This window comes from Cydia pomonella, chromosome 15 (assembly GCF_033807575.1).
Source record: "Cydia pomonella isolate Wapato2018A chromosome 15, ilCydPomo1, whole genome shotgun sequence".
Taxonomy (NCBI): domain Eukaryota; kingdom Metazoa; phylum Arthropoda; class Insecta; order Lepidoptera; family Tortricidae; genus Cydia; species Cydia pomonella.
Window position 1 is genome coordinate 4,716,362 of NC_084717.1, and position 25,787 is coordinate 4,742,148.

Consider the following 25,787-nt stretch of genomic DNA (forward strand, 5'->3'; position numbering starts at 1 on the left):
TCAGTGACGAATTGAATGTCATTATGGCGGCAGTAATGCGGCGGCGAACGTCACTCATTTTATCAAGAAAATTGACAGATACAGCGCCCGCGTCTGTTGCCATCCGAACGTCCTCCATAGGTTTGTTGCGAAACTTGTGAGTTACGAATATCATAACATAGGTGGTCGTATGAGGTTTTTTTGTTTGAAAAAAGTTGTTTTCCTTCACCGAAGGAAACATCGTGAGGAAACCTGAGTACATCCACGAAGAAATTCAAAGGTGTATGTGAAGTCCTCAACCCGCATTGGGCCAGTGTGAGGACCCAAGCCCTCTCGATCATGAGAGAAGGCCTGTGCTCAGCAGTGGGCTACGTATAGGCTGAATTATGACGAATATAACTTTTTAACTTACGCATTTTTATTAACTGGGAAAATATATAAGTATACAAACATTGTATTTAGGTAGATACCTATATTCAGTTATACTGAAAATAGGCATCGCGGCACCGTAGTTTCGTAGTCATCCTGAGTGGCAACTATTTTGATGTCTATTCATTGTACCTAAGGTATTGTGTTTTCACCGAATAAAGAGTTTATTTTCGGTTGTGTTTATTGTCTGTTTTTTGTGTTGTTGCTATAGGTATTTCTACGTCATAAATGAGTTTTTTTTTTGTAGAATTTGCTAGGTCTCCGGTCTCGGTTCGACCCACTGTTGTAGAAATAATCATATTTCGAGAGTAACTAAGTCATTAAACAGTTTTGCTTACCTCCGTACATGTACAGTAGATATATTCAAAATAAAAAAAATGTATTCTGTAAGTAGGACTCATGGGCTCTTTTATAAGTCAATAAAACATTTAATATGACATCATATAACGACGTGATATAAGGTATCTAGTTTGAAGCATGCTAAGTATACCGGTACAAACCTAACAACTTATCACGACACAGACTAAACAAGTAACATAAATAATAATCATATAATTTGCATGTCCCACAACCGCGGGATAAATCAATTTTATTGTCTGTGGCAACTAGGAGCAGCTGGCGCGTGCTGCGAAACACAGCAATATTACAACTTAGATTAATAACTGCGCGGCTGACGGGATGACGTGGCTGGGGGCAACTGTTGTGTATAGATAAACAAGTATACTTAGGTATAGGTAGTTTCATAATATAATATTTAAAAAATCCGTTCAAGTGCCAGTCAGAGTTACGCTCAAACTATTTTTCTTAATTTTCAAATTTACCCCCAACACTTGGCCCCAATATTTGATAGAATCCATTTCTAAGCTATCTGTGCGCCGATTTTAACAGAACAAAGTGCGGAGAGTCATTATCAAGGCCCACACATTTCATACCGTTGACAGAAAAATGACGTCACGCTACATAGAGTTGATACAAATTAGTATTTTCGTAATAATTAATCATTTGTCAACTTCTTTAGTTCACTGATGTCTGATACAGATACGTACTTGACAATCACTACAGAAAAGTCTTATTGTCACTCAACTAAATAAAAGATTATTAGTTTATTTAATTGTATTTCAAGTAACAAGCATTTATTTTTCTACGTGTCAATAGGTAAGTTATCTAAATTTGTAGAGTTGTAAAAAAAACTGCCTGTATTTCAAATTACGTCATTTTTGCTTGCAACGCCCATGGACTTGGGCGGTGGTAATCGCTTACCATCAGGCGATTCGTCTACTCGTTTGCTTCCTTTATCATAAAAAAATGCAGAGTTAGTTTGGTACGACTTGGTCACAGACTTACATAATATGTGTACCAAATTTGAACTCAATCAGTCCAGTAGTTAGTCAGAGCAAATTGGCAGCGACAGACAGACGGACTCAGGAGTGATACTTTAAGGTTTCCTTTATGTATTTTAGAAGAACTACGCGTTACGTATTTTTAAGATTTCATGTAACACCGGTATCTTCTTGGGTTAGAACCGGTGGTAGTTTCTGACATTCATAATTACATTGTAATATGCCTAATTTTAAGAATAAAGACGTTCACTTTCGTTTTGAGGTAAAGAATCCTGCAACTAGCAGTGACTGCATCTAGATCTCGCCTAAGGATAACCAGAATATCATTATGTATTTGCCTCAGGTGTGCTGAGCCTTCATAACCTCGCGCCAAACCTATCTCGAGCGTCATCTTTGGCCACGCTCCAAATTTGTCTGCTCGTCGGTTTCGACGATCCGTTGCTATGAGGGTATTAGCAATAACACTCTTAAGTGACTATTGGTTGAATTTGTGAATATGTCTTTGCAATAAGGCTTTAGAATACCAATTACCATGTAGGATACATGTTGGGTACAGGAAGGAAAAATGAAGGAATTCCAATTTTTATACCGACGTATTCTTTACCTTGCCTTACCTTTACCTTACCTTTACCGAAAATCTTATATTTTCCTAAAATTTTAATTTTCCCGAAGTAACATGAGTTTTCGCACTCACCTAACCTAATGACAAAATACTTGGAGTACTGAAATTAATTTTACGTTGTTTTAATATCTGGATATCTGGCCTTCAATATCAAAATATCAAACAAAACCTTCATAAAATTACACCCCTAAAATTTTAGGCAAGCATATTCTAATAACTTAATAAGTATATTTTGCCTATAAATATCGTTAAGTGCTTGTTCCTTTTTTTTTTAATTTAGTATCAACTGGTTTTAATATATATGCATACGGGTGGATATGTTATTTTAAAACTAACAATTCATAATTCGTCCCGTATAATGAATTAGTTAGTTACATTGGACATTTTCCGCAAATCGACAACCATTTTGCGTGAAAAGCGAGGTAGCGCTATTATAAACAAACCAGCTCTTCCTCACGAACCCTCACAAGGTTTTTAGGTTGATAACTGCCTTTTTAGTGTGCTCGAAGACCTTCTATCTGCTTGCAGTCCATAAGAATACGTTTCGTTGTTTCCACTGTTTTTATGCACGTTTCCTGTATAACATACATATCAACATAATTTTCATGAACCCCTTTATAATTTAATGTCAAAATTCTCCATTAAATTCCCAATTAATTCTCTTGTATTTCCTAAGAAGTTAAGCACAATAAGGTAAGCTAATCTCAAAACGAATTACTTGAAATGTAATTAGGTAAGCGAGCCGGGATTGTTCCAAAGGGCTTACGGCTCCGTCGATGGAAGCTTATGATCAGACTGTGTTCCAATTGGTATCGGGGGCATGTTTAAGTCGATTTTCGGACGCGCCAGAGTAATGGTGGCCTTGATATTAACATTGATAACTGTTATGCGACATGAAATATATTTTAAGATGTCTCTTTGACACACAGACCGGTTTCTAATATTAATATTCCTCATTTCGTACGAGGGGTTTCCCAAGGGAGTGTATTGGGACCTTCACTGTATTGTTTGTACCTATATCAGTTTACCAAAATAGTTATCACACAAGTGTATCCTGTTTGACATGACACGAAATGAGAATATACTGGCTACGTTCGAAGTGCGTAGTGGGGGTAAGTAAAGCGATCCCAGCGCATAAGGTGGTAAAAATTAGAACTAATTGCGGATAGAGTCTTTAACATTTCGTAAAAGTTATATGGCTCGAAATGAAACTTTAATTTACGATTACTCCTGAAATATTATTCATTTAAATTGTTTGGTGTAAGGGACCATTGTAATCCGTATGTAATGCTTAATATAACTAACGTATTTAATTTGATAATTATTAATACTGTATCCGTGTAAATAGCTTTGCAAATGCCACATATTACGTGATCTTTTTCTAGAAGTTAAGAATGGGCATAGTAAGTTATCTTTTACTTATCTTATATTGTTTGTAGACTCATGGAGAGACAACCTCACCATACATTTTTTTTTATAGCTCAAACAAATTAGGCAGCGTTTTCGATTAAACTTCCTAGCCAGCGTGATTTTTCCCGACAACATCGTTATATTTCAACCAGTTTACACAAAACCTAACCAAATTATATACCTAAACCTTCCTCAAGAATCACTCTATTGATAAATGAAAATTGTATGAATATCCGTTCAGTAATTTTTAGTTTTGGAGTAGTTTTATAAGATCTAATGAATTGACGTTTGCCCTAGATTTGCGGATGTTAAGTTGCGTGGCAGTCGTGCACATAGCGAATACCCGGCGATCCTATTTTATGACAGCGCAACTTTTCAGTTGACAAATAATTAGTGACACGGCCGCCTACAAAAAAGACTCAAACAGGAGATCAAATCAAATTTACATTTAGATATGAAAATGATATCAAAATGAAGCTATTTTGGTTGTCAATACTAATGGTATGAAATGTTAAATGTAAAGTAAACCCGAAATGGCTCAACAATTAAAGTCTGTCACTGTACAAAACAGTACGAGCAAAATGCGCGAATAATAACAAAATGACATCACTTAGATATCAAAAATGTAAGTTCCAATTTGCCTCCAGGTTTCAGAAACAAAAGAGAAGGATTTTTATGAAGAAGAATCTATAAGTAATCTATAGTTCAATAACAACTAAGCAGATATTTATACTAGTTTTTAAGAGAATTAGACCTATAAGCGTTAGGAATGAGAATATAGCCCCTGATTAAAGTCCGCTTACATCAGCTATATCGCCATCGGAATTGAAAGGAGGTTTATCTTCGATTCGTGTTTTAGAGAAGAATTTTCTTTCGATTTCTGATTTTACAGCAATTGAAAACTTAGATAAAGAACTTGAACTCTATTTTGCGTTATCAATAATAAAATAAATAGTGGAAATTATAGTATTTTTGGTGGTTTCTAATGAACGAATTTGATGAATGAATTGGTTTAACTTTCTATCTGTTAAATAAAATAGGTACCTAATACATCTCGAATGCTCAGGGGTAGTAGAAAACTGGGCACAACACCTTAGTTCGCCGGGATCCCTCCCAGAAATCGTCGACAACATCAAGGGTCTGCTAGGCTTCTTGGTAGAGTTGGGTTGGCAAGAATGGTGCCAACAACCTACCACGCAAAATAGGGGCAATTATATGACGTCGAGTTGCGGAAACCAAGCCCGCGAGTACCTGTAACCTATGTATGTACATGTACTTTAGTTAGTAAATTAGTACCCAAAAAACCCATAATAAAAGTCAAAGTGCATTATTTTTACAAGCTTTAGTTACGTTATATGTCTTGATAAGAGGAATCTAGCATGGCATATAATAAAAGTGATATATATTCATTCAAAAAATGTTCTAGTATTTATATACTAATTATACTAACGACCACATGAAACGGTCGCAATGTTACGGTAGGCAATGCGCATGAAACACCTCTGGAGTACCAGGCGTTCATAGACTTCGGACCATCAGGCGGACCGTATGCTTATTATTAATTAATAATAAAATGCTTTATTGCACACTACAAAAAAATGGTACAAACTATGTAAAGGTATAAATATGTAGGTAACAACAGGCGGACTTATCGCTAAACAGCGATCTCTTCCAGACAACCTTCAGATAGAGAAATGGCGAACGTAATAAAGGTAACGGGTGGTGCAAAAATAAAATAAAATACTAAAATAAAATACATATACTACAAATATTTAATATATATAGGTATACTACATTTATTACTAATATATAAACAATATATAAATAACAAATAAATATATAAATAAATGACAAAGGAAAAGCCATAAAAATAACGAAGAATTTCGAGAATAACAACTACATTTATGAAAGAGACAAGTAATGTTCTTTTAATCGGTTTTTAAAAATAGAGAGCGATTTAGCACGTTTGATGTCAACGGGCAGAGCATTCCACAGCCGGACAGCACGAAAACTGAAAGAGATACTTATTTGTCACCAACGTGGTATAAAAATATATAGGTACATTAGTCAGGCGGACCGACGGGCATATCAAAACTGTAAAGGTTCTTAGTTAACGACGGAACTCTGAAAAGGATTATTTTCTAAAAAAGTACTTCCTGTCTCAGAGCGACAGAAAAAGCGTTTCTAGGAACGTGACCAGGCGCCTCACACGCAGCGTGAGTTCGCAAATAATCTCCAAGTAAAATTGCGACACTATCTCTGAATACTCACAGAATATAGAATATTTGTTTCTCGCAGTAACTGGACTCTAATTCTGAGCGAAATAATTTTTAAATACGGTGACATTCAAAACATTCGTCCGCCATATTGTCATTCTTTAACAGGTTAGGCATCGATGGCACAGAAGGTATCCGGCATTCAGCCACGATTGAAAATCCTGTAAAAATATCTTTTTAAGGGCTATTTAATTAATCAAATTAAATATTATGTACATAAACAATAAAAATGAATTTATATGTCAGTATTTTAAAAGTAAAAATCATTTATACCTACTTGGTTTGTATGAATTATTGGCACAATTTAAAAAAAAAAAGTTTGATACTGAAGTTCAGCTGAAAACAAATTATGGGGTACCTGCTTCTTCCCATGGAATTTTGTACAAGTGAATTATAGAATTTCGGTGTGGACGCGTATCACCAATGACAAAGAACGCTCTAAATGGTCGATTTAAGGACCTACTGATGATATCGTGAATAAGGACCACGATATTGTTTTGAATAACCGTCGAGTGAAGATACATTAGATAGCTGAGACTGTAAACATTCCATCTGAACGAGTTTTTCATATCTTGCAGAATATTTAAAGTATGAAAAAACTTTTCGCAAGATGGCTGCCGCGTTTGCTCACAGACATTGAAAACCGATATCGCGTTGCAACTTTCGAGCTATGCTCAGCCGAATTCAAGCATAATTCTAATGATTTTTACGTCGATTTGCGACAGTGGTTAATTATGGATTCACCATATACGCCAGAAACGAAAAATGGATCAAAATAGTGGACTGAAGTTATAGTGAACGGGCCCCGAAATTAGCGAAACCCGTAAATTCGGCAGGAAATATGTGATGGCCACTGTTTAGGATAGCCTAAGGGTTATTTGTAACGATTATATACAGAAAGTTAAAAAAAAAAATGGCTTTAATAATGCTGTTTACTGTCGCAAAAACTTAACGCAGAATTGTGAACATTTCCACATTATAAAACGAAAAAAATCCCGATAATGCCACTGCCTACTCCTCGGCAGTAGCAACAGCAGAAAAAAATAGTAGAATAACGGCGTCAAATACTTAGTGCACCATATTCTCTAGACGTAAGAAAATGGCTCATAAGGAAAAGGTTTTCATTGAATGAGGAAGTCATAGGTATCTGACAAATAAACATATTTTTCAGGGTTTTACAAATCTTCTAAAACAAAGTGCAAAGGGTTGCAAAAGCTGGCACATCGTTAAAATCCGTTTTTTCGTTTTGAGGTACGGAACCCTAAAAATTGTCGAAAAGTGTTTTTTGTTCTACTCAAAGCCAATTAATTACTTATCAAACTACCCTTGTAATTAATCATTTAATTATGAATAAAAGTAAGTTATCACAATGCCGCAGTAAAACTAGGTACGCGATTGCTGTGAATTTCCCCTTCTCCTTGAGGATGCTACTACCATTTATCTCAGGTGGTTGATAAGTAATTTGCGTGGTGAATTTTTTAGTAGCGGGTAACTGAGTTTCTGGACTAAAACTGTGCGTATATAACAGTCAAAAGTACCTAGCCATCTTGCCGTTTTATGTAAGTTTGTCGTCTTAAAATGAGAGTGTAAATTCCATGATATGGGAGCGGCATTTTGCCGGAGGCTTCGTAAGGCTCTTAACTTAATATAATATAAATCAGCTTCATGCAGCAAAGCCTAAACCAGTCAGTAGCTGACCATAACAATTTCTTACCAACCCCCTCAGTCAAACGGTAGGCTTAGTTGCGCTACTGCTTATGGCCGCGTGTGTAATGTGGGCAAAGCGGACCATTGCAACCATGTGTGATCAGTCCGCACGAGTAGCCAAGTATACGTTGACGCCCGCCTCTCTACTGGCGCGAAAACCTCTGCCGAGAATTTTGAGAGGGTGCTGATACGCGGAAAAGGTTATGGTAAGCGAGGTTTGTTCATCGTTAGGCTTATTTCGCCTTATAATGTTAGAAGATTTAATGTTCTTAACTATTGTGTTAAGATATGAAAACAAAAAACATATCGACCTACCTAAAATAATATTAATGGCTGAATATAGTTTATTATGATAAACTAGAGGTAATTTTACACCGTCGTGCGTCGGGTTTCTGTTTGACCCTCATTAATAATTTTACACTTCGGGATCAGGTAGAGTAAATAGTGCAAAGTCATCAAAAAAATGAAAAAAGATTGTAGTTCTTTTTCAAATACTGTACTATGATAGGAATATTGTTACCAATAGCACAAATGTTTATCCATAATCACTGTCAAGAGTAAGATGACACAGAAGAATAATCTTGTCGACGAGAATAATGTTTCTAGAGTCCGTCTAAGTTAACTCTGCAGCAGATTTTGACGTAGCTAAGTGTAGTTTACCCTTATAAATATCATTTATTCATAGTGATTATACTTTAATGGTGACACTTACACACTACGTCACTGAAAAGTGTGTAGAGTTAGCTTGGTCCAACTCTAAAGGGATATTTTCTAAAATAGGTTTATTGAAAACCTGATTCTTACAAATCTGGACTTCCTTGGCCTCATTCTACTCAGAATCGTGACCATTCTCCATCCTACCATTAAATAAATGTCCCAAAATGTCCGTTCCATTACGTCACGATTTATTGTGAAAAAATCTAGGAGAGCGTGACGAATTGGAAACTAAAATTTCCCTAAAAAAATTTGGAACATTTTTTTTGCAACAACATAGAATACGAATATGCTAGTACTTTTAAGTTGAAAGAACCCAAAAACACCATGATCTGTGAGAATCAGGTCTTGAATATTATTTTTTAGAAAAAATATTAACCACTGCTCCGTACCACCATGTGTATACCTAATTGTATATGCGTCTTAGTCTAACAGGCGACATGAGATTTATGAGCACGGTGACACATCCTAGACCAAAGCTAGAATGAGCAAGAACTGACCTAAATGCTCGGACGGCGGACATGAGTTATTTGCCTACGTGCCTTAGCAAGTTTAATTAAATCACACGGAAAGACCGAATTCTAGTGTGGATACAGACTACTGTGAAAATATCTAAAATAAAATAATATATGCAATAAACACCTGCCCTACATACATCACACAGGAAGCCAATAAAGTTAAGTTTGATAAGAAGCTGCGTAATTACCTTGTAAACTGCATAAAGTAATTATTAAGCCTATAGATGTAGATACGAATTTTATTATAATATAAATATAAGGGAGCAGAGACTACACGATCCCACAGACAAACCGTGTTAACTGTTTTGTGGGACTTCGTATCTGTTTGAGATGTATCTTTTTATCTGGATGATAAATAAATAATAATAATAATAAAGAGCGGTAGAAGTAGATGAAATTGAGCGGTAGAGGTAGGTAGGTGGACGATCACTTCTTCATCTGTCTGAAAATATAAACGAACAACAAAGTGCAAAAAATGTATACACCTTAATATTATTGGCTGTTAGGGCCGGTACAGACAGACGGACTGCAACTCGACTGCAACTTGTATGGGAACTACACGTGGACGTTGCAGTTGGAGTGCAGTCGGCATGCAGTTCCCATACAAGTTGCAGTCGAGTTGCAGTCCGTCTGTACCGGCCCATAGGAATAGAATAAAGAAAGAACGGGAATTAGGGATTTAAACAGTACCTTGCTAGTGAGATAAAATTACTTGGATTTCCCTCGTGGAGCGGGCCCGCTGTATTTTCTCTGATCTTCTTTCCTTCTCTCTCAATAATTTAAGTCAGTCAGTGTCCACTCACAACAAAATAAAATGCATAAAGCCCAAAGTCGGAAAAGATTGATGTTTTAATTTTAAAATAAATTTAAGTGCAGCAAGTTGTATCGGCCATGATTGGTTCTTGTCAAGTAGTATTTTATTTTATTTTTTTTAATTTATTTAGGCAACAAACAATCTTATACAAAAAATAATGTAAAAATAAGTAATGTGTTAATAGACCTTGAGTGCCCTACCTTAATAATAATATTTAAAAAATTACAGTAAGTTCGGCATTGCAAGCCATATTAGAGCTTACGCTGGTAATTAGCTAGGGTCGCCGTTGCCGATTACGGCATGAATAGCTATATATTATTATGCTGAAGCGATCGATATCAAAATCAAAGTAATTTGTTAATATTTAGTTAGTGGAAATTTTCCACTAACTAAATATTAACAAATTACTTTAAACGTTTTCTCCCGTAATGGAATTTCATAGAAAAAATACTGTTATTTCGCTAGGATCGCAAAGGTATTCTTCCCTCTTAAGGCGATCTACCTATATCACTACACCTTATAAAACAAATTCCCCGCCGCATCTGTCTGTGTATGTATGTTCGCGAAAAACTCAAAACTACTGAACGGATTTTCATACGGTTTTCACCAAACCACACCAAACGATAGAGTGATCCTTGAGGAAGGTTTAAGTGTATAATTTGTTTCTGTAATCCGTGCGAAGCTGGGCGTCTCGCTGGTCTGCTGAAAAAAAGTATTTGCCTCGATATAGGGAAGTATTTATAAATCAATTGAACCTTTTATTTCTCTATCACGATTGAAAAGCTTGCTAAGAGAATACAAATAAATGATAAGAAAAAAAAGCGGTGTGGACAGCTTTCCGTAAAATGAATTCGTAGTATTTTCTCAGAAACATGTTATTGTGTTTCCAGTATAATAATTTTCACCACATTCACGTGTTATTTTAGCTGAATATTCCTTTGTTTCGAGAGGGTGTAGGGGGTGTCAAGAGACCAGTACACGTGCAGAATAATTTACTCTTCCGCGAAGGAGCGGTTGAATAATTAATAAATAAAACCGAATTATTACTTCCTGTCGTTCATAATATGGTTTTATGATACACGTGTGTTGTATTACACTTTGTGTTACAAAGGTTATAATACATAAGGTAAAACAAAAACAAGATATCCTCTGAGCAAGCGTTCAAATAGAAAACACAATAATAAACATCTTTTTTGTTCGATTTAGGTAATTTATAGCTACAGCGTATATACATGTATGTCAAAAAACTTCCACCAGTCCTAACTAAACCTCTGATCCAAAAAACATACCAGAGGAAGAAACAAGACGGGAAGTAGAAATATTTAGTACATACAATAGCAAATTGTTAATATCCTTAAGCATAAATTCTTGCATTAGATTTAGATTGTATTATTTTAGGGAATCATGTACCTACTTGACTATATTTAAGACCAAAATGTACAAATGAACATGATTTCAATGGACTAAATGATATGATATGATATGATATATGATATATGATATGATATGATATTATATGATATGATATGATATGATATGATATTGTCACATTGTTATCATTTGTTACCATATAAAATTATTGTAACTTAAATTCTTAACGACAAACACACATATGTAACTGTATTGCCTGCAGACAGAGCCCAATGGAGACAGTTGGAAGAGTTTTATAATTATAAAATATTCAATTGCTATGTTTTATTATTATAATAACTATATTGCCTAACTACTATTTTTATACCGTTAATCTTGAGCATAATATGCATAATATGCTCGATTTTTTATTTTTCATTTGTTGTTAGAGATATTATCTCTAACAACAAATGAAAAATAAAAAATCGCAGAAAATAACCTGATAACATTTTACTTATTGTATACAACTACAGTCAAGTGGATTATTAATTGCAATGCAACATTTGAAAGATAACAATTATAAGTTGAGGTTTCTTAACTTTTTCATTGTTACTATTTTTTGGATTTATGTTCCTCCTCGTCTTTTTATTTCTGTTCCTCAATTTGTTGGAGATAACATGGCCAAATTGGAAAGTTATTATTTTGTTTTAACCATTCAGCGCTAATCACGATACGTTCTCGTTTTGCCTCTACAAAGCATTTCCGCTACATACCGGGAAATCCATGTTATCGGCTACGACCATAGGTCAGTGATGAATGTGTTAAAGCTTATAGAGTCTAGTCCAAATTCGCACCAACTCAAATTTTTTACTTTGAGTAGAACAAAGTGACTCATGCATTTTCTCTCAGAAAGCCACATTTGTGAAATGTAAATGAAGAAGTACATATAATGATTGCAGGATAGTCTATTGTGTGAAGTCAGTTAGAGAGCAAAAAATACATCACTTCGAGAAGACTCCAAAAGAATCTTTAAGGACTCGGAAGTCACGTAAAACTGTTAAAAAATGTAGATTCAAAAGACTCAAGTTCTATTCAACGCTCTGATTTAATAAAAGCAATATCGAAATGTTTTAGTGTTGTTTTTTCATATCGACGAAAGTCAACAAAATAAAGCAGTCGACCTCTGTAATTCCTGCTAACAAAACATCTGCTAAAAATAGAGAAAGCGGCATTTTTCCTTAACACCAAATGTTGGCGAACCCTGGAGTTGCCATTACAGTCGCTTGCCGAGTAAAGATGAGACGAAGAGTTATGTAGTAAGTGTAAGGCCTGAGTACTAAGGGGACGCTCGAGTTGGGCGTGCAGCGGGGCGGGGCGTGCGGCGTGTATGTTAAACAAATGCAAACGTACAGGAGCGGCCGCTGTGCACGCTGCTCAAATCACTTGTGAGCCCGACGCCACGCTGCACGCCCCGCCGAACGCTCCGCTTTGAGCGTCCACTCAGGCCTTACATCAAAGCCTGATTTACACATCGAATATTGTTAAATTCGATTTCATACATTTGCTACTGAACGCAAGTAGCAAAGTAATAGTATGAACTCGAACTTAGCACTAAGATCGGAAAATGCGAATTGCCGATAGCTCTTAGAAGAGTATACGATGAGATAGAGAGAGAATATGTGTGAAAAAGGGAGAGAGAGAGAGAGAGGGGGGGGGGGGGGGGGGGAGGATAGATCGACGGTCATTTACTATAGTAAATTATACATTTTCTTAAGTGAAAACGTTTTCAATTAATCCACAATCTATAACTGAATGGCTTTTCGGAAGACAATAGAATCAAATTTCGAATTTTTCCCAGCCCGGATTTTACGGCCCGATTCGAACTTTAAGATACGTCAAATATTAGGTCTAGATACGATATTGATCGGATATGTCAGTGTCAAATGTGACGTTTATGTTTGAAGATACGTCACTTTGAAACTGATGTATCTGATAATTATCCTAATAAATATTTGACGTATTTTAAAGTTCGAATTGGGTCGTAAGTAGATGGTGCAAAGTTAGACAGAGGTTACTAATTAGTTTCTTTGGGGGTCCGTTGATTAAAGTAAAAAGACCATCGTGGTCCGTTTCTACTTGAGTTTTTTAAAATAAGCAAAATAAAACAGGTCGGCGCTCCGTATCCGGACCGCGGTCCGCCATTTGGTTACCCCTGCCCCTGACCTTTAGACCATTTTATTCTGGTACATACGAGAGCCGAGAAATCCCTTATACCCCGAAGTTCACGCAACAAATGTGACCACATCCTTATTATTTCTAAGGCTAGATAATAGGGATTTCGGTCGCTTCATTCAATAACATATAATTGAGTGCGTTATTATATTCTTTGGGAGTTTTCTTGTTTCTTCGGGACTCGGTTTTGGCCGAAATTGGCCGCAAGGGTAACAATTTATGTGAATGACATAATCAGGGATAGGCATTGTTTGCTTGCAGATAATTTTGATGCCTTTTTTATACATTTTGTGTTAGAAACTGGCGTATTTTGACACATACAACGTCAATACATACGTGAATTTATATTCTCAACATTTTATTTTACTTGTAGGCGTCGGTTGTATTTGTATATGTATTAATTTCGTTGCATCCATTAATTTCGTTGTAGTTGTGAAACCCTTGAAAAAGTTCTAAATATTCAATTTATTTGACACTTGAATAGATGCATCAGGACATTAATTATAAGTACTTATAGCCCCTATATATTTAAAATTAAGTTAAGAAGTTTATTAAGAAGTCTAAAAATAGTTTTTAGGCTCAGTACCCAAAGGGTAAAACGGGACCTTATTACTAAGACTCCGCTGTCCGTCCGCACGTCTGTCCGTCTGTCACCAGGCGGACTCATGAACCGTGATAGACAGTTGAAATTTTCACAGATGATGTATTTCTGTTGCCGCTATAACAACAAAAAGTACGGAGCCCTTATTGGGCAAGTCCAACTCGCACTTGTCCGGTTTTTTTTTTTATTATTACTGAATTATGTGTGACTGTAACTTACAATAAATAGCTATAGTTATCTAATTTTCAATTATACAGAGTGGATTTGTTATGTCTCTGAGAGGTGAATATGTAGATCGTATGAACAACATCTAACTATGGGCCCAACCCCGAACACGTAGGCTAATACATATATAGGCGTATCATATTTTTATTTTTTATCGGTGGCAAACAAGCATACAGCCCGCCTGGTGGTAAGCAGTCTCCGTAGTCTATGTACGCCTGCAACTCCAGAGGAGTCACATGCGCGTTGCCGACCCTAACACTCCGCACCCTCGTTGAACTCTGGCAACCTTACTCACCGGCAGGAACACAACACTATGAGTATGAAACGGCAGATTGCTGGGTTCACTCCATTGTAAAACTTGTTCAGTATATTCTACATATTAATTCCTTAAATCAGGCATAACAAAATCAGCCTATATAACAATAAAAAATATCTTTACATAAACATTTTTTTTATCACTATTAAACATTTATAGGTAGGTACTTCAAAAGCTATTGTTTGCTCATTTTTCGTCACAAATCATAATAAAATCAGATAACTCCAAAGTATTCATCGCGAATAATTTCAACCGTTCCGCGAAATATCTACTCATCAAAAAGCCAGAACGCGAAAGGGAGAAAATCAAAGAGATGAATTTTAGTAGACTACGAATATTCACTTATTTCGTTAACTATCGCGCTGTGCGTAGGTATCACATTTATGGACAAATGCAATGACATTTTCTACAAGTGTTTTTTTAATAATCTAAAGCATCTTTCTTTCATTTGAGACATTATGTCTGAATATTAGCCGAAAGTCTGAATATTTTTAGCTGAAGATTAAGTTTAAGTACTTAATTTAAAAAGTTCTAATCCATAAATCCATTGATGGATTGTAATGCGATGGGTTGAGTAAAACAAAATAAAACTAACTTCATTATTTTAATGTGCTAAATAACCCTGGTTCTATGCCACTAGTATGCAGGAATGAGTTCACGTAAATATGAGCGGCAATATACACAATTTTTGTTTAACATATTGATAAAAGGTTAGAAGCTTTTTAGGAAAATACGTACGCAAGACGCTGGTAAAAAATACTTTTTTTGTTCACAAACGGTACATGCTTACAAATAAAATTTATGATATCGCCAAACTATAACCAGTTTCAGTTTTGAATGATTCACGGTTAGTTTCACCAGACTTAAATCGACCAGGATTACCTTTTATATTGGTTTTATTGAGCTCCCGATATTTCGACGCAGTTACATGCATCTTGTTCACGGGTAACTAGAGAGCGGGTGGGTGTCAAAGTTGTTTAGACTGCACTTGGTCTACCCAACACACAAAAAAGGGGTAATCCCGGTTTATATCCCGGTCGATTTAAGTCTAGTATAACCAGTTTGTTGGCGAATGAACCGTTCTTATTTTTTCTGATCCCAAACTCTAGCCCTCTTATTCATAAACGTGTACTAAAGTTAAGATGCCGCTGATCATCGTTTATCCCTTTCCGACGTATTAGTATGATGGAAAGGGACAAACGATGAACAGCGGCATCGTAACTTTAGTACACGTTTTTTAATAAGGGGGTAGATATTTAACTAAATATCTGTGGCCAAAACCCACTTAGCGCAAATAGTCGCGGCAATCTTACACAACGAGGCATTGTTCCCAACAATGGCGTCTCCGATATTTCGAAGGATCATTATCTGTTCCATAAACAATGGCATGAAATAATGAAGCGACAGTGTGGGTGAAAATCAAAATTTTAATTGCACATGTGGGCTAGAATACTAATTGGTTGCTGGGACTGCGACTTTTTTCTTTTCATTGTTATATCTGCAATCGGTTAGATTTAGCTACGAGTATAATCGGATTTTCTGTCTTTGTTGAGTGTTGCACCTCAGCAGCACTTTCCTCACTCCCTGTAACGCCTACTTTTTTCACTCCAGGGAGTGAGGAAAGTGCGACGTTCGCCGCTCAAAGGAATGAGGAAAGTGCGACTTTCGTCACTCCAGGGAGTGAGACAAAGTAGCTTTTTAATTTAGTGAAGGTCATGAATAGAGGAATATTTCTAGAAGCTTTCGTCATAATGATGATGCCTTTTATTCATGAATGTAAATAAATGTGGTTAACTTTACTTGATGTTGAATTTTTTAAACCTTTAATATGTTCTCACTACTGAGGTGGAAAGTTGTATGTGTCTCACGAGAGCAAAGTTATTGTACATCTCGTGTTTTTGAGTCCCTCGCAAGAAAAACAAACTTTCCTCTCTTATTGCACTAATAACTATTGCCGTCTTAATGCCTCTGCCGTCGGAGTATTTACCATCTTTTCAGCCTACTCCAATCGTCATTAAATGTACCTAAATGGAGAATCGTGTTTCAGTATCATGGAGGGTTTTTTTTTTTAATTTTGCAAATTAATTAGTCATCAAGGACAATTTATCAAGGTTTTGATCTTGTTACGATACAACCTAGACGGTCGCTATATTGCAGTCAAAAAATGTTGCTTAAATACATCATTTAATTACAATGACATTTTTTGGTTTAGAAAATAATTAATGTTTTATTTTTACTATAAAATGATTATCGGCCCGATTCGAAGAATGATTAAGACACGTTTAAGATCATGGAAAGATCTTTAAAAGATCGATAACTAAACGACATGTCAAAATTTACATTTAATTCGATTCCGCTATGATCCCAATAAAATCTACCTACGATATTTCTAACGTCAAAGTGACATTGGTTGCCCGAATCGAGCTGCTTCTGTCAATTATACAACATACAAACGATATCTAAATGAGAACTTATCTAAACCAGAATTAATCGTTATCATGTTTAATTCTTAGAATAGGGCCGTATAGTGACAAAAGAAACTAGCCTGGCTGAGCTTCGACAAAGAAAACAAAATAAAAGAAGTATTTATGTAAAACTTAACATCTCCCTCAAAGTTATGTCGTCCAAAACTATTCATTCGACATTCTAATTATTAACCTACAGTTAGTTGTACATTGGCCTTACAAGACAAATATGAAATTATAAACTTTTTAATGCTTGTTATTTATTGCCAATGAATATAAAAAGTCAAGTATGTTTAAATATTTTGCATAATAAAATTCAGCATTGCAAGATTCAACCATGAAATCATCTGTCATAATCTCCAAATTCAACCTTACAGCCTCCCAGACCTCATTAGCAGAGAAAGTACATTGACCTCATTATGCAAACTATCCAGGACCATAATCAACAGTCTAAAAAAGTTCAACGACACATAACAACCATCCATCTTCATATCTTAACATCCATTACCACCATCACCTTTCATAACAACACAACATCACCCCAGTGTCACATAATTAATTCATTAGAGATATAAGACATCCCACAGATCTTACGGATCCAGCCGCCCGTACACTTCGCGGGGACTGGACCCAAAATTTTTAACGCATAAAAAAAAATACTACAGAAAAATCGTAAAAGATCTTATTTAATCATAAAATACTCTCAAAGTTATCTGAAATACTTTATAAAATATTTCTATCTAATCGTAAACCTTGTGAAAATGTTGCGTTATTTACATTTACACCAAGCACAGAATAAATATTTACAATCGTCTGAGTATGTTAATAGCAAAATACTGAGTTGCCAAGTTATGTTAAAGCGTTGGATATTTACGTTAGACCGATACATAAGTCTGCAGAAATTGCGAGAAATCACATGATTATGACAAGAAAAAATATATTCTCATTTTTGACTTCTTATTATTATGCCAAGAAATATATCGAATATCACGCAAAAATGAAAATATGACGTGGGAATTTGTTTTCAATTGAAATGTATTGAGATACTTACAGGGCAATTCTAGCGGGCGCTGAGTTCAAACTGATATTAGAATGATATTGGAATTTGCCGAATTGTATATGACTTAGCAGAATAACTCGTATGTAACGTTTGATGATAAAATAATATTAAATGTTGTGTACATTGAGTTTTGATGATAACTCTTTCTATTTTATTTTTTAATACGGTTTCCAAAATTTAACCGTACGTTAATCTGCTAGGTGGATAATGTTAGTCATACTGAACAAAATTTAAATGAAATTAACCCTAAAAACACTTAGGAAGTAACATTTTAACCACACCAGCTCGTAAAGGGTCTCTTTATGCTTCAAAAACTGATTAGAAAATTGCATTTTATCTACAACAGTGGCAGAGTCATCTGATGGAATAATAATAAAATATAATAAATAATAAGTATTATAGGACATTATTACACAAATTGACTAAGTCCCACAGTAAGCTCAATAAGACTTGTGTTGAGGGTACTTAGACAACGATATATATAATATATAAATATTTATAAATACTTAAATACATAGAAAACACCCATGACTCACGAAAAAATATCCATGCTCATCACACGAATAAATGCCCTTACCAGGATTTGAACCCGGGACCATCAGCTTCGTAGGCAGGGTCACTACCCACGAGGCCAAACCGGTCGTCGTGATGGAAATTTTGAGTTGTTCCCTCATGATAGCTGGCAAGACTTGATGTTTAAGTGATGATTTTGAACAGTTATTGTTTAATAACATATCTAAATTTAGACTTAATGTAATGTTTGAAATTTAATACTTTTCTCGCTTTTGTGCGGTGGAAAATTTTGTTTTCCTCGACTGCAAAGTTTGTTTAACCCTCACAATTCATTAGATTCCATTTTTCGATCATCGATCAATATTAGCACGAGAGTTTTATCATATTTACCCCATTGTAAAACAAACACCTAACTATTTCGTTTACAAAAAAAATATGGTATGCCCCGATTTAAATAATAGTTATACGTAATGGTCAGATGAAGATGTTTTCAAAAATGACACAGCCAAATTGATCCCATGTTTTGTAAGGTCCCTAAAGGATTTCCAATTAATGCTTATTTCTTATTCACCTTTCCGACGGCTAAACGTGAAAAAAGCGGCCAAGTGCGAGTCGGACTCGCGCATGAAGGGTTCCGTACAATTTAAGACGTATTAAAAAAAAATCTTCTTACTAGATCTTGTTCAACATTTTACCACTTTGGACACACATTTTACCACTTTGGAAGTGTCTCTCGCGCAAACTATTCAGTTTAGAAAAAAATGATATTAGGAACCTAACTATCATTTTTGAAGACCTATCCATACATACCTTACACGTATATGTTTGATGAAAAAATTTTTTTTTAAATTTTATGACGTATTAAAAAAAAACTACTCACTAGATCTCGTTCAAAACAATTTTCGGTGGAAGTTTGCATGGTAATGTATATCATATATTTTTTTTAGATTTTTCATTCTGTTATTTTAGAAGTTACAGGGGGGGGGACACACTTTTTTTCACTTTGGAAGGTTCTCTCGCACAAACTATTCAGTTTAGAAAAAAATGATATTAGAAACATTAATATCATTTTTGAAGACCTATCCATAGATACCCCACACGTATGGGTATGATGAAAAAAATTTTTTTTTTTTAATTTCATGACGTATTAAAAAAAAACTACTTACTAGATCTCGTTCAAACCAATTTTCGGTGGAAGTTTACATGGCAATGTATATCATATATTTTTTTTAGATTTTTCATTCTGTTATTTTAGAAGTTACGGGGGGGGGGGGGCACACTTTTTTTCACTTTGGAAGGTTCTCTCGCGCAAACTATTCAGTTTAGAAAAAAATGATATTAGAAACATTAATATCATTTTTGAAGACCTATCCATAGATACCCCACACGTATGGGTATGATGAAAAAAATTTTTTTTTTTTTTAATTTCATAACGTATTAAAAAAAAAACTACTTACTAGATCTCGTTCAAACCAATTTTCGGTGGAAGTTTACATGGCAATGTATATCATATATTTTTTTTAGATTTTTCATTCTGTTATTTTAGAAGTTACGGGGGGGGGGGGGGGGGACACACATTTTACCACTTTGGAAGTGTCTCTCGCGCAAACTATTCATTTTAGAAAAAAATGATATTAGAAACCTCAATATCATTTTTGAAGACCTATCCATAGATACCCCACACGTATGGGTTTGATGAAAAAAGATTTTTTGAGTTTCAGTTCTAAGTATGGGGAACCCCCAAAATTTATTGTTTTTTTTTCTATTTTTGTGTAAACATCCTAATGCGGTTCATAGAATACATCTACTTACCAAGTTTGAACAGTACAGCTCTTATAGTTTCGGAAAAAAGTGGCTGTGACAGAATCGGACAGACAGACGGACATGACGAATCTATAAGGGTTCCGTTTTTTGCCATTTGGCTACGGAACCCTAAAAACGACTATTATCACTTCAACGATATCATTTAGCAAAACCTCGTTAAATAGCGTCTCAGGTTTGTAAACTTAGGTTTTTCTATTTTCCAGCACATACCAGAGCAAAATGTTAATGAGCAATCGTAACACGACGTTGAGGTTTTCTAAAGGAAACACACAACACGCCTCTTATTAAGACGCTTTGTTTATTCTGAGATTGTGTACTTTTACACGCAGTACGGCATTGAAGTTTGGGGCGCTTTGAACGAAGAAAACATTGCGATTCTTAACGTATAGTACGTGCCTGGCTGCGGTAGGCCTTGTTTTATATTCTTTGATGGTAACTTTGGAAAACCCGTATAAACTAGTTATGCATAATGAAATATCTACAGATTAAATTATATAAATCAAACATCACATAAGTATGTATATTGTAGCCTCACCTATTTTATACTCAGCTGTCCTACAATGCCTTAATAACATAATTATACGAGATACTATGCTATACCTGTTAGAAGGTGTCAGATACTTTTTAACGCAAACTGCGGCGGTATCATGGTCGCAATTTTGTCACTTGTCATGTCATGCGTCACTTTCGCACTAACATACTTGTTAGAACGTGACAGGCATGATGACAGATGATAAAAAACCGACCATCTTAGCCAGGCTCTACATAGATGTTGCAAAACTATTAAACCGTGAGCCACATTCTGATTATAATAACAGGTTATGAATAACAAAAACAGATCAAATTATTATTACAATCATAATAAGATTCCATAGCTGAGATTGTTAATTTGTGTAAAAATGGCCTTGAAAATATAAATATCTCACGTTATAAATATTTAGATCTCAGATATTTAAATTTGTAAGATATCGTGTTTTAACTATCAGAGCGTCTGTTGTTACGAGGCCTTAAACTTGTATCTCGTTTTCTGATATTTTTTTTAACTTTACGGTGCACAATAAAGAATATTAACTTATTTATGAAGACGAGCTACGAAAAACTACTCGAAAATTCACATACATATATTATAAGTGAAAACTAACGTGAGTTTCTATTTTCAGGCATGCGACGGCTTCTTTTGAGAGGTTATTGCTGTCGACAGTCTGTCCCGAGCTGTTTGTGAGAAGGTAATATTAGAAAACAGTCACAATTTGCATGTCTTTATTTATTCACTACTACTACATTGTGAAAAAAGCGAAAAAAAGTTCTTTGAGATTTTTTTTGCGTCTACGATTTATTTTGAGATAATTTTCGTGTTGAAGGTTTTTGCAATGATATCGTATTTTTAAATTAAGTTTTTAAGCTTGTGTAAGTTTAGTGAAATACAAGTATCATACAGCAGTCAAAGTATGATTTAAAAATTCTAGGAAAAAATTAAATTACTTTCTAGGAAAATATTTCTGTGTTTTACAAGTAGACACACTACTTTTTAATCTATAATGGAAATAAATGTTATATGAATCAAAGGAAAAAACAAGGAGGTTAAGGTTGGGTTAGGTTAGGTCGAACCATACTGTTCTACCTCAAGGATGGCCACGGGGCACCACAAGCCTTCAGAAATTGTCATATACTTGGAAGCTATATAAGTTGAATATATCTCTATATAATCTTTGTACATATAGTAGTAAGTTTATCATAATTGACACTAACAAATTTGTTAGTAAATACCATATGCCTATGGTGTTTTTGACTAAAGGTAAGTGTTACCTTTCAAATTATTACAAGAGACAAATAGCTTTATCGCTATCCTATTTACTTGACATTTCTGCCAAGAATTTGGCAGACAACTCTGCTCCTATTGAGCAGCCCAGTATGAGCTTGGAATTGGTTCCAGTCATAACCAATGATTTAAACTAGCTGTTAAGACAAAAGATTCTGTCTCTGGCAATTTAGTTTTAAATAAATATAATGAAAAATACTGTAAACATGGAAAGTATATCCACCTGGTGCATCAAAACATTCAATGTATTAGAGGAAAAGATTTACAGATTGAACTTTTTATGAACGATTATTATGTTGATATTTTATGTATTACTGAACATTGGTTAACAAATAATGAATTAATGCCTCAATTTAATAATCATCAGGTGGGAAGTTCGTTCACCAGAATTAGTTCCATACATGGTGGGTCGTTAATTATATTAAATAGTCAGTTAAAATTTAAGGAACGTAAGGATATTGTATCCATGTCTGTTGAACGGACTATAGAACTAAGTGCAGTAGAATTGGAGCAATTTATTGTTGTCTGTGTGTATAGGCCGCCATTAAGTAATTTTGAAATATTTGAAAGTGTAATGGATTCTGTGCTACTTAAAATATCATCTTCGAGTAAGAAATTATTTATATGCGGCGACTTTAATGTAAATATTCTGGAAAATTCAACAATGTCTTGTAGATTGTTGAATCTATTCAAATCTGGTAATCTCAACCACATGTTTATGGAGCCTACTAGAGTGACTGCTACTAGTGCAACCTGTATAGATAATATTTTCACTGATATTGTTCCTATTACTAAAAAAGTTATCAGTAATTTAGAATCAGACCACTTAGGTCAATTAATGGTATTTGAGACATTAAGGAAAAATACTTTGAGAAAACAAATAACTTTTGTACCAGTAACCTCGGACCGCGTAGAAAGAATGAAGCAAAGTCTAGTTCAGGCGCTACCCTTTTTGTCTTCCGATATGGGTCCAAATAGTATGTATAATTCATTCTTTCACACTTTTATGGATCATTATAATGCGATATTTACTTCAAAATCGGTCGTAGTTAGTGGTGCATCAGTTTTTAGTGAGTGGGCTACTGCGGACTTACATCAACGAAGACGTGCACTGTATGCCTTGTATGAGGAACGGCGGTTTAACACGAGTGATGAATTTAAAGAACATGTCAAGCAATATTCGAAAAAGTTTAAAATAGATTGTCATATAGCTAAGCGAAATTATCTAAGTCAAAGAATAAAAAATAGTCCCAACATTATTAAAGCAACCTGGAAAGTAATCAATGTGGAGACTGGTCGCTCGAAACACAGAGTGAATGATTTTAAACTAAATATTGATAACAAAATTATAGATTCCAATTTAGAAGTAGCTACAGAATTTGAAAATTTTTTCACTGACGTACCAGTTTTCACAACTAAGGATTTAAATTCATCACCCTCATCCGCTGTTACTCTATTAAAAGATAACGCTCCAGAGTGTTGTGGAGATTTTCATTTTGAACGTGTTTGTACCTCCGATGTAGTAAAGGCGTTTAATTCGGTTAATGTCAAAAAAACGAATGACCTCTGGGGAGTCTCTGTCCATGCTGTCAAATCCTTAGTAGAAATTATAGCGCCTGACTTAGTAATTATATTTAACAACAGTGTTGATTGCGGCGAGTTTCCTGATTTAATGAAACATAGTAAAATAACTCCTTTATTTAAATCGGGTAGCAACTCTGACCCCACTAACTTTAGACCGATATCTGTGCTACCAACGTTCAGTAAGATTTTTGAAAAATTAATTCTTTCTCAATTAGTACGACATTTTAACGTCAATAATTTAATGCATAATAAGCAGTTTGGTTTTACACGGGGTCGCTCGACAACCGATGCTGGTGTTGAGCTAATTAAGCATATCTTCGATGCCTGGGAGGAGTCACGAGATGCTATAGGTATCTTCTGTGATTTGTCTAAGGCCTTCGACTGCGTTTGTCATGAAACATTAATCAGGAAACTACACTATTATGGAGTTAGAGGAGCGGCACTGGATTTACTTAAGTCCTACTTAAATGGTAGAATACAAAGGGTCGATGTGAATGGACAGCGATCACCGGGGTCATTGGTCTCTATGGGTGTACCACAGGGGTCAATATTGGGACCTTTCCTGTTCCTTATCTACATAAATGACTTGCCATTCCTTGTAAAGACCCACCATGATATAGTATTGTTTGCAGACGACACTTCACTTATTTTCAAAGTCAAACGACAGCAACAAGCTTACAATGATGTAAACGATGCTATTTCAAAAGTAGTAAATTGGTTCAATGTTAATAATTTATTGTTAAATGAGAATAAGACTAAATGTATTAAGTTTGTCACTAGTAATGTAAGGCATGTAAAAACAAGTGTCATTGTGAAGGATGAGGAATTGGAATTAGTTGATAGTACAGTTTTTCTTGGTATAACTTTAGATTCTAAACTCCAGTGGGGTCCCCATATTGCTACTCTTTCGAATAGACTGAGTTCTGCAGCTTTTGCAGTAAGCAAAATCCGTCAGTTAACTGATGTCAAAACAGCTCGATTAGTATATGTTAGTTACTTCCATAGCATTATGTCATATGGTATTTTACTGTGGGGTGGTGCTTCAGATATAAATACCATTTTTGTTCTGCAGAAGAGGGCTATTCGAGCAATATATAAAATGAACCATAGAGACTCACTGAGAGATAAATTTAAGGAAATTGACATCATGACAGTGCACTGTCAATACATTTATGAGAATATTCTGTATGTGCATAAAAATATTGCCGATTTTAAGAAAAATTGTGACATTCATAATATTAATACTAGAAATAAACATAAGTTCGCCGTGCCCTTCACTCGGCTCCATAAAATTAAAAAATCATTCATGGGTAATTGTGTGAGATTTTATAATAAACTTCCAAACCATATTACTGAGTTACCAATTAATAAATTTAAGAATCATGTAAAGCGTAAACTTATTTCTAAAGCTTATTATACCACACAAGACTACATGAATGATAAAACAACGTGGGATTAATTGTGATTCGAAATGATTAATTATTTATTATATTTGAATAATGATGATGAAATGGATATTCCAATGCATGTATTTCCTTTGTTGTTTTTATTATATTTGTTTGACATTTAGAATTTATTCTAGAAACAATCTAGACTAGTATTTTTTATACATTTTTTTTTTTTTTTTGCATGACTATATTTTGTGAAAGTTTTAGTATTAAATTTGATCTATGAATTATATTCATTAGTATTATATATGGAATAATATTTACAACATCAATAAATTGCTCTGATAATTAGATTAAGATAATTATATGTAATACTGTCTTACTATTCATAAGTGCTTGTTGCTAGGCCTACATGAATAAAGTATATTTGAATTGAATTGCTTCGATCCGTGAAACTGAGCCCGGGTGTCCGAGGGGTTCAGGCATCTGTCGCGTAAACGGAGGGTGCTGGTGCAATTCCAGCCCTGGACACTGGAGGCTTTGGTCATTTTTAAAAGCTTTTATTTAACTTGCTCTGTTAGTATGTATGGGACAAATCTTG

General features: G+C 34.8%; 1 protein-coding gene across 2 annotated transcripts in view; it reads left to right on the forward strand.

The window, feature by feature from the left end:
* The window catches only part of LOC133525590 (connectin-like), a 130,960-nt gene that overhangs the window by 40,751 nt on the left and 64,422 nt on the right, over window positions 1-25,787 (forward strand). For both annotated transcript variants that reach the window (XM_061861897.1, XM_061861896.1), the window contains exon 2: window positions 21,556-21,621. The gene's annotated coding sequence lies outside the window, so the exon portion shown is untranslated. The remainder of the gene's footprint in view (window positions 1-21,555; window positions 21,622-25,787) is intronic.